Source organism: Ambystoma mexicanum, chromosome 8 (genome assembly GCF_040938575.1).
Source record: "Ambystoma mexicanum isolate Mex_15411 chromosome 8, UKY_AmexF1_1, whole genome shotgun sequence".
Lineage (NCBI taxonomy): Eukaryota > Metazoa > Chordata > Amphibia > Caudata > Ambystomatidae > Ambystoma > Ambystoma mexicanum.
In genome coordinates, this window is record NC_090929.1 from 1,585,521,449 (window position 1) to 1,585,535,272 (window position 13,824).

General features: G+C 43.6%; 1 long non-coding RNA gene across 1 annotated transcript in view; it reads left to right on the forward strand.

Moving 5' to 3' along the window:
- Positions 1-529: 529 nt before the first annotated feature.
- The window catches only part of LOC138473220 (uncharacterized), a 162,427-nt gene continuing 149,132 nt past the window's right edge, over positions 530-13,824 (forward strand). The window contains exon 1 of the long non-coding RNA XR_011268744.1: positions 530-576. This is a non-coding gene — a long non-coding RNA (uncharacterized lncRNA). The remainder of the gene's footprint in view (positions 577-13,824) is intronic.

Here is a 13,824-nt window from a genome sequence, read left to right on the forward strand (position 1 = left end):
ATTATCTTATCAGTGCATTTCACTGACAATATTTGTGTGTGTACTGCCAATTCATAACTATATTCCCTGCTGGACATTGCCAAAAGACTGGCGAAATCCATTTCAATTAGTATGTTTATCCATTGTCTACATTTAATGCATCTCTTTTGAAGGCGCATTGAGAAATACCCGGGAAATGTGCTTTGTGTAATCATGAAAGGTGTGCCTTAATGGACAGCAAATAAAAAGGGGCAAAATGCTGCCTCCTAATGGCCACAGAGTGCATGGGAATAACATCCTATTAACATGCGTAATCGTGTCTTTGCAATAGGGCATTTTTGAAAGGCCATAACCAAGGCTCTCCAGAGGCATTCCTAAGGGAAACGCTTGGGATTGTATTGAACTACAAATCCCATGGATACATACACATATGCGTGTAGACCGTCGCGTTAGAATGCAATGACGTCATCACGTTATCACGCTACGCATGACGTCATCACGCGATACGCGTGATATTTATAGTAGCCATTTTGAATGCCCAAACGGCACGCAAATTAGTCAACAGTGGATCCGGCCAGGAAATCCTTTGAAATTAAGGTGAGATGGGAATTTTAGGGTGTCTCTGACCCCTTTTTGGGCATGAAGATGACTAACCTTTGCCTTTAAATTTGTAAGGGTCCAGTTTTTACCATGAAATGTATTTTGTAACACATTTTTGGTTTAAAAGCCAATATGACTACCCTGATACATCTGCTGGAGTCTTTTACATCAATATGCATTTGGGATTTAGTGATCACAGTTTCTATAGTAAAGAATCTCCCTACCAAACATTTTTAGGCGCTTACACCCTTTTCACACTTTTTGTGTTGTAGATTTCCATCGTGCCACAAAAACTTCACCCATTGAAACGGGTGGTGTACTTCATACATGGGTAGAAACCATCTATATGCCCTGTGAGTAAGTGCACCTAGATTTATCATAAGAGCAATTTCGAGAGGTAAATTCCTTGATTCTGAGACAGTCTCCCCTGTATTTTTGTGTATTGTGTCCTGTAGACTTGAAGAGGAGGTTTGGAGTGATCTTCCCTAATGGGCAGGAAATCGCCCCTTCCAACACCAATGTTTTGGTTTCAGACTGTGGATTCATTTACCACACTCTAAACGGTACGTAAACATACGTAGCCCCCTATGTGGATCGGGGTTCTTTCTGTAGTCTATTGATAAAACAGATCCAAACATACCAGTAACACACGTTGGCCCTCATTACGACCCTGGCGGAGATCCATGGTGCAATTTGCACCATGGACCATGGCGCAGAGCTGCCAACTCCGCCATGGGGGTTGGCGGACTTACCGCCCCATTCCGACGTTGGCGGGGCGGTAAGTCCCCAATCCCCATTTACCCTTCCCCATTCCCATTTTTGCCCCATAGGGTATAATGGGAGTGGGGAAGGCGTTAATTACGCCACCGTAGATTTCGGTGCCGTAATTAACGAGAGGACCCGTAGCGCCATGGATTTTTCCACCCGGAAAATCCGGGCGTAAAAATCACCATGGCGCTATGGAAAGTCGTAATCTGGCGGAGAGGTACGCCATGCATTACGCTGGCGTAAACCCCTCTCCGCCAGGGTCGTAATGAGGGCCGTTGTCTTTAACCCGCAGGGCTCACCATTTTATGAAGAATTGGCAGAAAGAAAGTGATAGGAAAAGAAATACCATCACTGTTGTAAACACCATGCAATTTTACCCCTGATGAATGTCCTACATTTGTCTGTGTTTTAAGGACAGAAACTTGTACAAGTTGGGTTTGAAAATCCACAAAAAAAATCTAAGAATACGAGAATTTACTCCAGTGTGAAGTTCCACACGGAGATGTGTTATAACTACTAAAAACTTACCCACAGTATTGGCCTTCCTTGTGTTTTGTAAAGTATAGGTTTTATGTGTTTTATAAATTGCGTGTTGACAGTCAATTTTATGTAATGTGATCATTTTATGAGTGTTAAATCTTAATAAAAATATGTGTTAATATGTACATTTGGTAAATCACTTGCCCTTCTTTTCGTTTGCTTTGTGGACTTAGACATCTGTGCATACATCTTCTTTTTGAATATTAATGACCCCCTCCAGAGGAATTCTCAATCACTGTGTCCTCTCTGCTCTGACAATGCCTCTCACACTAACAAGTCCTGGCAATTTCTCTTACTGGATAGATTCTGCTATCATGCCAGTTATGCATTAGGCCAGCATCTTAGTTAAAATGGACCTCTCCTGAATAGAAATCATTGCAAGCAAGAGCTCCCAATGCAGCCTTGGATTAGCCTGGAGGATTGACCACTGAACCAGTGATGAAAATCCCTCTTTGCACTACTGCAGCCCTTCCTACCACAGCCTTTAATGACCAGTGTGCCCTTCTCCATCGTGTTGCAACTTACTTTCCTAACATTTTCACAATCCCCCAGAAGTAAACTTTAAGTGGTCAGCAGCATTTGCTGCTACTTTCAGAAACTGTCTTTTTACACTACAACCAGGGAAACAAACTATTTTGTGCATATGATATGAGACCTAATTTGGATGAGTTTTTAATGTTGCACTTTAGTCAGCCCAGTTCCAACCAGCCATCAAGCTCTTTAAACAGACATCTTCTTTGGTGGGAGCTCCTCAAACATGATACCCTACACATGCAATGTGACTGTATGTATGAAACAGAATGTGAAGAGGCTGGGAGCACAGGGAACCTTTTTTTTGGGCAGTACAGCATATTCTAACACAATTAACACCAGTTTCTTGAGCCAGAATTTACACCAACTGTGGCTTTACCTCGCACACACCAGGACTATTGAAACTTTTCAAATTACCATTCCGCGTCCACCAGCACCTTGCTAGCCTTCGCGATTCTATAAAGTTTCACTATCCAAACAGTGTTCTTTATCCTATGTGCGCACCGGTCCCATCGCGACACGCATGCGCAAAGACGGGACACTATCTGCGCTTCGTTACAGCTTACCGACACAGCTCTCCTACACGGCTAAGCTGCATTCGTTTTTATGATGCCCTCAATCTCACAGTTTTGAAATGATCCCTTGTTCACCCCTTCTTGTAGAATTCATCACGTCCTAATGGTGGCCCCCTGTCTCCCATCAGACACGGCATTCAGTAGCGATCGCGCATGCTTGATTTCACTTATAGATATCATCAGCACTTTTCGGGACATACGGCCCCTTCTGACTACACCATCAATCGTGTAGATCACCAGTCCGCTGCATGCCACAATCCCCAGCGGCACAGCTCGCCACCAAATCCCTTAGAATTCATCTACAGAATCACAATTATTTCACGAGTCACCCGCGATCATGACGTTCTCTTACTAGTGCCGGATACCTCACTTTGCACAAACGCTACGATACTGGCATGGATGCTTTTTCCACTTTAAACTATCTGTGATGTTAACAACGCAATCCTCCCTCCTTTTAGGTACCGAGCCAACCCTTACCCAAGTGGTTTTGAGCCACCATATGTACAGCAACCAATAGTACTCTGATTTCTATCACGACCTGGTCCACTACCAGCACGAACGGAACCTGGTCTGAACATGCTTTGCACTCAAGGTATGTTCTGTGGACTGATCTACACCCACCTTTTCTATTCTTCAGTTACATCATCTGATGTCAATCTATGCAATGTTATTTTCCTCTAAATCCTAGCTATTGCAGGATCATCAATCAAGCTTACCAGTACTACTAGACTGCGTTCTGACATTCAATCCATTCACGAGACGACACCCTTAAAGTAGGCCCTGGACATGCAGCACCCCTTTTAATTATTATTAATCTGTCTAGTAGTTACACCTCTCTGAGACACATTTTCCTTCTCTTGTCCTCAGGTGCATCAGAACACCTGTTTCTCATCACTTCTGTCCTGATGACAGTTCGGCACCTTCAGGCAACTGTTTTTTACTGTGCAACGTCTGTCGGATACTTTATAGTCCGAACCAGAAACACCCAGTATTTACTGTGTCGACAACAATTGCGTACAACTATTTTGAGTAGTATGTGAAAATGCACAAATTATTATGCTACTAACCATCACAAGAATTAAAGAAACCATCACAAAACCATATGCATCAACCTATCAGACCACAGGCTTACTTGTGTTGCGCTCCCACAACTGAACCAGATTCAAATGATTATTATTGGAAGCATCCAACAAGCTGACTAATCACTTCACCAGCAGATGCACGCTACCTCACTCCCAGAGGACGCGCAACATTATTTCTCTTACCCCACTACACATTCCTCAATCTGTCTACACCACTTAACTAACCTACTCCCCTCTAAAATCTCTTACCACTATATATCTGCACATGTTGAACAGAGGCAGCTGCAGGCCTACCTGATGTATATTAACCTTATTAACTATGACCTTTTTCCATTCATTATCTAAGGAAATCGCCCATAACAAGGTTAACCTCTCCGACATAGCCCTCTGCCTGCCGGATAACACATTCTCAAAGCTGTCCCACAAAGCTATAGAAGCAAAACCTCACACAGGACATGTGTACATCCAACCTGCACTCAGGTCTCACATCTGCCCGCACTATCCAACTAACAACCCTTCCCCTTTTCTTACAGAGCCTGGGGCAGTGAGGCCACATACGACCTGACCTCAGGTTTCACATCTGCTTCTCCCATTATCCCACTAACAATCCATCCTTCTTTTCTTAGAGAGCCAGGTGCAGCAAGGTCACATACGAACTGATCTCAGGTTTCACATCTGCCTACACTATCCCACCAAGAACCCTCCCCTCTTTTCTTACAGATCCTGGGGCAGTGAGGCCACATCATATGGCAGAGGGGTGCTGTACGAGGCCACTCTATCACTGACTTTGCTGAAGACTTGCTTCTCTTTGCCTCTTCCACATATTACCATCTGCTCTTCTGCCTACATTCATAACTAAAGCAGAAAGATAAGAAAATGGAGGTGCCATGCAGCAAGACATTCCCATCAGGCTTTCCGTAAGCATTACTCTATCTGAACCAATAAGAAGTCTTTAAAAAGAGGAAATATACCAACAAGTCACTAGAGGAGGCAATCTGGAGTGAACAACGTGCAAAGATTAATTTAATTCCTTTTCTGCAGACTTGTCATCTTCACCACACTTTATGGCTGCTCTCCTCTGTTCCCTCTAGAAAACCCAAGGAGTTTTATTTTTCTTCTTTTTCTGACAATAGAATGTTACATGCTATGACTTGAATCTCTGGAGTCTATTTATCGTGTTCCCAGCGGCCTACATTTTAATGTATTACCTTGATGGGCATAATGGCGTTAAGATACATTCCTGGAACTAGCAAGCAGGCTTTATTAACTTTTTTCTTTTTGTTCCGGTTGCTTATCACAGAATTATGATACAACATCTACTGGCGCCTACCAAACGCTGCGGCTCTTAAGATCTGAAAGCCCAGGTTTTATTTAATGCATTACTTTCATCTGGTAGATTTCAGGTCATTGCATCCCTCGAGACAAAGAAACATGAGATAAGTTACACACATTGAAACCTTATCTAAGTTCCTATAAATCGAATATGACTACACATGGCGCTTCTGCTACAAACACATTCATTTTATATGTATTGAAAGAAAACATATTGCAGCAGATTTTCAAATGTGTTATACTTGTTGCTCATTCTTTGTTGTGAATTAATCTGTTGATATAGACTATGCTGAGTGTATTCACTTGTGTTGCTTGTGTTGTACCTCCTCATGTGTATAACCTCAATCCTTCCAGAGGTTTTCCAAGCTACAAAGTTACAATCACCATTAACAGTTATGCTATAAATCAGGCACCAAACATTTGAGCAACTAGCCCTTTGAGAATAGGGCCCGATGATGTTGGTACACCGATGAGTGTGCTGAGATGATTCTGCAATGATGAGGTAGACATGTTAAAGAATATACACACAAATGTATGTACACATATAGTCAATGGGCCTCATTACGACCCAGGCGGTAAGTTACCGCCCCATTCCAACCTTGGCGGGGCGGTAAATCCCCATTTTCCCATTTTCCCTTCCCCATTCCCATTTTGCCCCATAGGGCATAATGGGAGTGGGGAAGGCGTTAATTACGCCACCGTAAATTACGGTGGCGTAATTAACATCAAGGTCCCTTAGCGCCATGGATTTTAACACCTGCAGGTGTTAAAACCTCCATGGCGCTAAGGGACCTCGTAATCAGGCGGTAAGGGTCGGCGCTGTTTACGCCGCCGTAAACCCCTTACCGCCTGAGTCGTAATGAGGCCCAATGGCATTTGTGATGTCATCTTTGATGTCCTGGGTGTTAGTCTTAGCAGTGGACGGTGGTGGTGGTGCGAGTTATGGTTGCATAGCTTACCATAACTGGCAAATTTCAATGGCTTTTCGGTTTTACTTGTAACCGTAACGTCGCTTTAACTAAGTTTTTTCACTGAATGTCATAGGTTTTAATTAGAGCAACGTAACCATAACTTCTCTTTAACAAAGTATTTTCATTGACTTTCATAGGTTTTTACCAGTGCACCCTTTATCTGCTACAAGTTCTTTATATTATACTCACCCCCAATTTAGCAGCTGTAGAGTCCACTGACATTATGCATGTCCACAGACAGGAGGTAGTACTCGCAAAGCCCAGAAGCATAGGGGAGAAGAGAACATGTTCAACCCATCAAGCAACAAACACTTATACAGAAATCAACCTTACTTATATTTACTGCACCCAAATATACCTTTTTGTACAAATGATTACTTGAAAATGTACAAATTATTTTGTATTTATAACACACAATCATTACAAAGTTGGAGGTAGCCTTGCCAGTAAAACCGGCAAGGCTACCTCCAAACCGGCAAGAAAGTCTGGCACCCGTGAATGGGCAATTACCGGGGTATTCCGGCCTGCCAGACCCGTTAATTGCTCTTTCACAGGTGCAGGAGCCAGTAGATCCCCATTCTCTTTGAGCCCAATAGGGCTCAATAGGGCTCAATGGGAATGGGAATGCCTGTAGCACCGGCACAGTTAATTACCGTGCCGGTGCTACAGGCTTGCTGTGATCACAGGTGCCTTTCATTCCACCAGGTCCAACCTGGCGGAATGAAAGGTACCCGTGAGCACAACTCAGAGTTTGCCGGTCCGGATGCAACAGTACCGGTAAGCTTACCGGTACTGTTGCATCCGGACCGGAAGACTCGTAATGAGACCCAATATAACAGAATGCTCCAAGCATAAACCATAAGTTTACACCTCATATTATCACTTCAATACAACTGCTCATAGAGACTGACATACACCAAGCACTTATTCTAAAAAAAATCTCTTACCAAACAGTAAGTACACTGTATGTCTTTCTTTATTATTAGCATTTATTATGTGAACATTTATTATACGGAAAAAGCACTATTTTTTCATTTTGATAGAAATGGCAAACACACTTGAGTGGTTAGATGAGAATTTCCAAAAAGAAGAACTGAGTGACGATAACATCTCTAATGGTATACATGTTTTAATATAAACAAATGATGTAACAGATCTCACTAAAATAATAATTTCTTTTTTTTTCTTAAAGTACTTAGTTTTCATGAAGAAACCACCCCCCATTTAATTATACAGAATCCCAAGAATCACAAAGAGAAGCCCTATCCCCAACTGTACATAATTACATCATGAACTTGTCTACAAAATTGGATGAACTAAGTAATGATTTTAAAGAACATTTTACAATATGTCAAAAATCTTGTCATAAAACAGTTTGCCTTTGTGAATTCTGGAAGCTGGCTACATGTTCGACTGCATGGCTCTGTAATGTTGTCGTTGGTGTGGCCAAGGTTTAGACTGTTGGGTGCATGGCCAAAGACCGTAGGACGTAGGCCATGCACCCATAGCCTAGCCTTTCACCAGAGCCACCACAATACAATGCAAGCATGCAGTTGTAACACTGCATATATTTGAATTTGTGATTTTTACACAATGGTTGTGGAGGACATTGTAGACTTGGTAGAACAGCAGAAGTGAGTTGCTATGCGTAGATTAGCATATGGTGTACATCATTGCACTGGTTGCACAATGGGGAGCCACATGTGACCATTTCCATGGGATGTGCTTGTGCCCTTTTAATACCCTTGCTTTAGGAAGTGCTGTAAGATATTGCGGCATGAAAGGAAGTGCTCAGCACCACACATGTAAAATATGGCCAATGTACACAGGCACCTACATACTGTTCAGCACACCCGACACAACATTATGCAGCCATGTATGCAAACATTTGGCTAGGGTGAAAGCTGGCAGGCTCAATTGCAGATGGGAAGTGATTTGCACGTGACATGAGCATTTAAACATAACGTGTACTATGGTGTATTGTATGTGGTGAGGGCCTAGCGCCTTGGATCCATGGCTGGAGTGGAATGGGAAAAGGACTGTCCCTGCTTTTCGGGGGCACAGCCCACACTGTAGCTGAGAAAACGCACGTGCCACATCCTGGTGGGCATGGAAGTGGAACTGTGGGAATTAGCCGATCAGGTGTCGAGGGTGTGGCTCACAGGAAGGGCGGGTACTTGTTTTCCCCATCAGTCTATGCAGTGAGAATGGCAGGCAGCAATGGAGAGGTGCAGAGTCCTTATAGTGGGTGATACCTTTTTGCAAGATCTGTACATGTATGCTGCAAAAAGAGGTATGGCTGCTAATTTTGCATTGGAAGGAGTGGAGGCTTTCTGGGGCACTGTCTATGAGGGCAGTTTCGGCGATATGGTTGACTTTTGCAGATGTGTGGCCTTTCTCGGTACTGTTGACATTGTCATACTGCATTATGGAGCTGTAAATTTGGGGTATATGTCATGTGGATGTTTGCTCCGTTGCCTAAAGAAGTTGATGAAAGAAGTGATGCAGATTTTTCCCACTGCCAAGGTGGTTTTCTCAAGCATACCACCAAGAGGAGCATGGGACCATTCCGGTGTAATTTGTCCCTAGGCAGAGGTCGGAAGGTGTTTCATTAGCAGAAGCATGTGTGTATTTATATCCACTGCTGGGATGTTCTCCTCCGATTATTAATGATCAAAATGTGCACTGGTTCCATGCAAACGGCAATGTATACCAACATTGGCAATGCTGTTTGTTTTTTACACTGTGCAAAAAGTGTTGAAGAGAATCCTGTAACAATGTAAGGAGACAACCAAAAGAAAAAGTCAAATAATGAGCAAAAACAAAAAAGTTCTTTGTAAGCATGTAAAAAAAAAAAATTATAATAACTCTTTTCCAAGGGAACAATAAAGACCCAATTCTGTTTCACACTTCTTCCCCACACCCCTTCCGAGCGCAATAACTGAGGGGAATCTGCGGTAGTTTCAGGATTAAATGTGCCACATCCACCCCTTTTCAGGATGGTAGCCATGGAAATGAGACTGTGAAGGCAAAGGGATTTCTCTATAAGTTTTCTGGTTGTGTGTATGGAAAACTGTGGCAGAATATCTCTTTGTACAGAGAAATGCAGAAGACTATGATGGAAGTGTGCAAGCTAAGGGGCAGGCATCCTGTCTGTATGCATGCAGTGTATGTTCTTGTTTGCAGTTGCTAACATACATTTAGTGTTGATTTTCTGCAATACGTTGTCATAAATTTGCAGTAAGTGGGGTGCTGCAGAATTTGTTTTTGTAATGTGTACAATGGTAGTGGCAGGCATCCTGTTGTAATGCATGCAATGTGTGTATAATATCATATAATGTGATATTGTATGATATGTCATTTGTACTGCACATAAACAAAAGTTTTTGAAGGCGCGCCGAGTCAAGGGCAGGGGAACAGAGGGGAGATAGACACAACAAACCTACTACAGCAGGTGTCACTCAGATCGCCGAAGTGCATGGGCAGGGGAGGAGAACATGCAGTACATGGAAAGAAGAAACAATGACAATAAGTACAAATACAGCCCGATGGTAGCAAGTGCAAGGATAAGTGCAGACATCAGGTGGTGGAGGATACAGAAAACAGTCCCCAAGTGCAGGGGTTTGCCAGAATGCCAGTGCATGGGTGTGACTGGCGAAGGTAGGTTGCCTGGGCCCGAGATCAGAGGGTGGCCAGGTAATCAGTGCAGAATCAGTTTCAGCCACAAAGTCACCAGGGGATAGGAGGAGAAAAAGTAGAGGCAAAGAGAAAGGTTTTGAGGTGCTTCCGGAACTGGCGATGCTTCTCATAATGTTTCAGGGACACAGGGAGGCTGTTGCAGAGGGAGGCCCCAGCAGAAAAAAGAGATCTACCACCAAGTGATTGCTTGCTGAAGTGAGTCACCTGAGGGAGGTGGAGGCGGATGAGGGAAACGGTCAAGCACAGAGAAATTTATGAAGTGACAGTTGCAGGTATTGAGGCCCGAGGGCCCAGAAGGCCTTGTGCATTTTGCAGACGATTTTGACCTTATTCTTCGCTGCTACTGGGAGCCAATGCAGACATTTCAGTCCTGGAGAGATACGATCCCTGGGCTTGATGCCAAGCACAAGGCATGCACACTTCTTATGGATGAGTTGCAGAGGGCAGAGAGTACAAACAGGCAGATTTAGAACAAGGCTGTTGCAATAGTGTAGCCTACAGCGATCCACAGCTGTGGAGAAAGTGAGCTTTTCAGATGTTGCTTTATGTTGGTAACATGGATTCAGTGGTGGTTTTGGTGGCACATTTTTACAATTTATGTAGGAGATGCGTTAGTGGGAAACAAAATTGTAGTTTTGATGGAAGGAAAGAAGAGAGGTCCTATTTCGATATTACAATGGGCGCTACAGGTGAATGGAAACATTGCAAGCATATACAATTGAAGTGCCACTTAACGATAGTGGACGGGAGAAAAAAACAGTAACCTTTTTAAGAATGTAATGGAAACCCACTGGTAAATACTGTCCACACAGGCACTTATGAAGGAGTTGTAAACATACTGCAGAAACAGTTTTCATACCTCTAGTTTGTGGTTATGTGTGCTCATGTGGATGAATGTTGATGCACAAATCTTGGATTCTTTTACTGAACTTTCCACTGGACGTGCTTTCCAATGACACGACACTTGGAGGTTCAATCTGCAACGTTACATATGCAGTGTTGTACAGAAGTGACAGTGTTAGATGCTAATGTCAGAATGCCATTGGTGGATGCATGTGTGACTATTTCACAGTACCCAATGAGGTAGCGAAGGACAAAACATAGTGGAAAGTGAAGAAGTACTGCTCCTGCTGTACTGGGGCGCAGCCCGCCCTATACTTGGGGAAGCGCATGTGCCACATTCTGCGCTTATCACCATGCTGGCCTTTGGAAATGGGAATGTGGAAATTGTCCAATCGGGTGCTCGGGGTGTGGGTCATAGGAAAGGGCACCAACATTTTTTTTCCTTACTCTGTGTATTGAGGGTGGCAGGCAGAGATAGAGAGACACACTTTTTTGATAGTCAGTGATGCTTTTGTGGAAGATCTGTTCCAGTATGGTGTCGAAAAAGGGTTTTATAGCATTTTCGATTTGGAGGAGTGAAGGCTTTGTGGTGCTGTGGCAATTTGTGCAGTTGTGGCGGTCTGCTTGCAGAATGTCGACGAGTAGCCACTTTTGCAACGGTACATGGTGTGGTCGTGCACTATGGTGTGCTGCATTTGGGTTCCATGGCTCGGTCCCGTGTGTACCGTCAACTGAAGTAGTTGATGAAATCAGTGAAGCGCTGCCACTGCCAAAGTGCTTTTCTCATGTATACCACTGAAAATAGTATGGGACTATTCCAATGATTCCTTTTGCCAGCCAGAGGTCGGAAGGGGTCTCATCAACAGAAGCATGTGTGGCTTCTTGAGTGCTGCTGGGATGTGGTCCTGTGAGAATGCGAACATTGGTTCTCGATATATACACCCTTTCAAAGCAAATTGCATGACTTTGTCGACCAGTGGCAATGATATTTTTTTCACAATGTACAGGCTGCACTGAAGACCCTATTGTAAGAATGTGAGCTGACCTACAAAACACAAAAATACTTATAAAAACTGCAAAAAAAGGTGTTTGTATGGAAGCACCTTTCAGAGCCGCCACAACTAACGATGTGCCTTAACCTGGTTGAAATGTATTCCCCCACTTCAGTGCGCGCACAGCACGAAATGTCCACAGACATTGCGATAGTTGCTGGGTTGCACGTCTTACATATACCCCTTTTGAAGATGATAGGCATAGAAATTGGGCTGTAGAGGCTACAGGATTGGTCAATAAGGCTTCTGGGTGTGGTTTGTATGCACAGACTGTGGTACAAGCTGTATTTGTCATCAGAAATCCAGATAGTGCGGTTATGGCTATGTGTTTCACAAGCCACAACGTACAGTTTTTGGGGGAGTTCTAAATACATTGATTTAAAGTGAATGGAAAACACTGTGCAGTGGCTGCTCATTTTAGATTCTATCATGTGGATGTGTACTGCTATGGAGTACCTACAATGAAGTGACTGATTTTGGTTTGTCTGTGTGACACTTTGGTAATGCCGTCATGCCAACATTATTGTTCTTCATTGTGGAGGTAAAACTGCACAGCATGTTACACAAGTTTCAGTGCCATTTGCGATGAAGGAGGCACTTGCCCAGGTCATGCGCCTGTTTCCGATCTCCTGCATAACTTTCTATCACATTACAGAGACACCGATGTGGCTGCATCATTTTTCATTTGGTCCGCAAATGGAGAAAGCGTGCAACATTGTGAAGAAGTCTATTTGTGCCGTTCTAGAACATGTGCCAATGGCGTACTTCACACATGGGAATATGATGTTTCACAGCATGTGAGTTTTCCCCAACAGTAACGTTCATCTTACTATTCCTGCCATCCCGATTTCTGCACGCCCTATCCAAATTGCCTTGCTGCCCTTCTTGAAAGTAGTGGAAGAATTTTTGTAGTAAGTGTTGCACACTTAAACTCTTCAGATATGCTCTGCAAAATGTAAAGAAATCTCTTTCTACAGTGAGCCCCTTTCTACCTGATTCCACTACAATGTTTTCCACAGTACCACGCCGCCCTTTATTTTGTGCACATTGTGTGGAGCGTATACAGTGCGCCGCAGCCTGCATCCATTCATTGGCAATTCCATTGTTCAACTCCGAAAGGAGCTTTCTTTATTTCCCTATTTTCCTCTCCCATTTTATTTCTATTTATTTTCATCTTCTAACACACGCCACAGAAGGAACGGCAGGCAAGGCCTGGTACGGAAGGGGCAGCACCTGGATGGATAACAGAGAGAAGGAAATATTGGGTGGCCCTCACCTACATAGGCGCCAGTCATTATCATGCTCCCGAACGGACCCTTCCCACGCACTTGCAAGTACCTTCCCTCTGTAGAGTAGAGCGTTGCAGTACATGCACAATACAATGCCCTTTGCCGGGTAAGGTTCTGTAGCACGGCATATGGTCTGCAAGGATGTTTTTTTTAGCTCTGCTGCCCTACAGGAGTGCCCCTGTTGTTGGACACAGCAGATGTGGAAAATGCTGTACATGAAATTACCCTACTGCATTGTTGGAAGGGCAGTATCCTGCCCACTGGTGCCTTGTGCTTCCATTTCAGTTTTCGTCACATGCAGTACAAACATTTCATGCTACGCCATTAGCCATAGAACTAGCATTCACGGAGATGCATACATTCTGAAATACAAGAATGCTTACAACAACGCAAACACAGCTTCATTACGTGGAGCAGGAAGATAATTATTCAGCGCATCCCATGCGGCTACAGTACTTTTCAAACCACCACTGACATTATTTGCACTCCGAAGATTTTGCTGTTTGCTTACTTGTCTTTACATGCACTAGTATATGCTTGACCAAGCCGCACCAGCTTTGCCA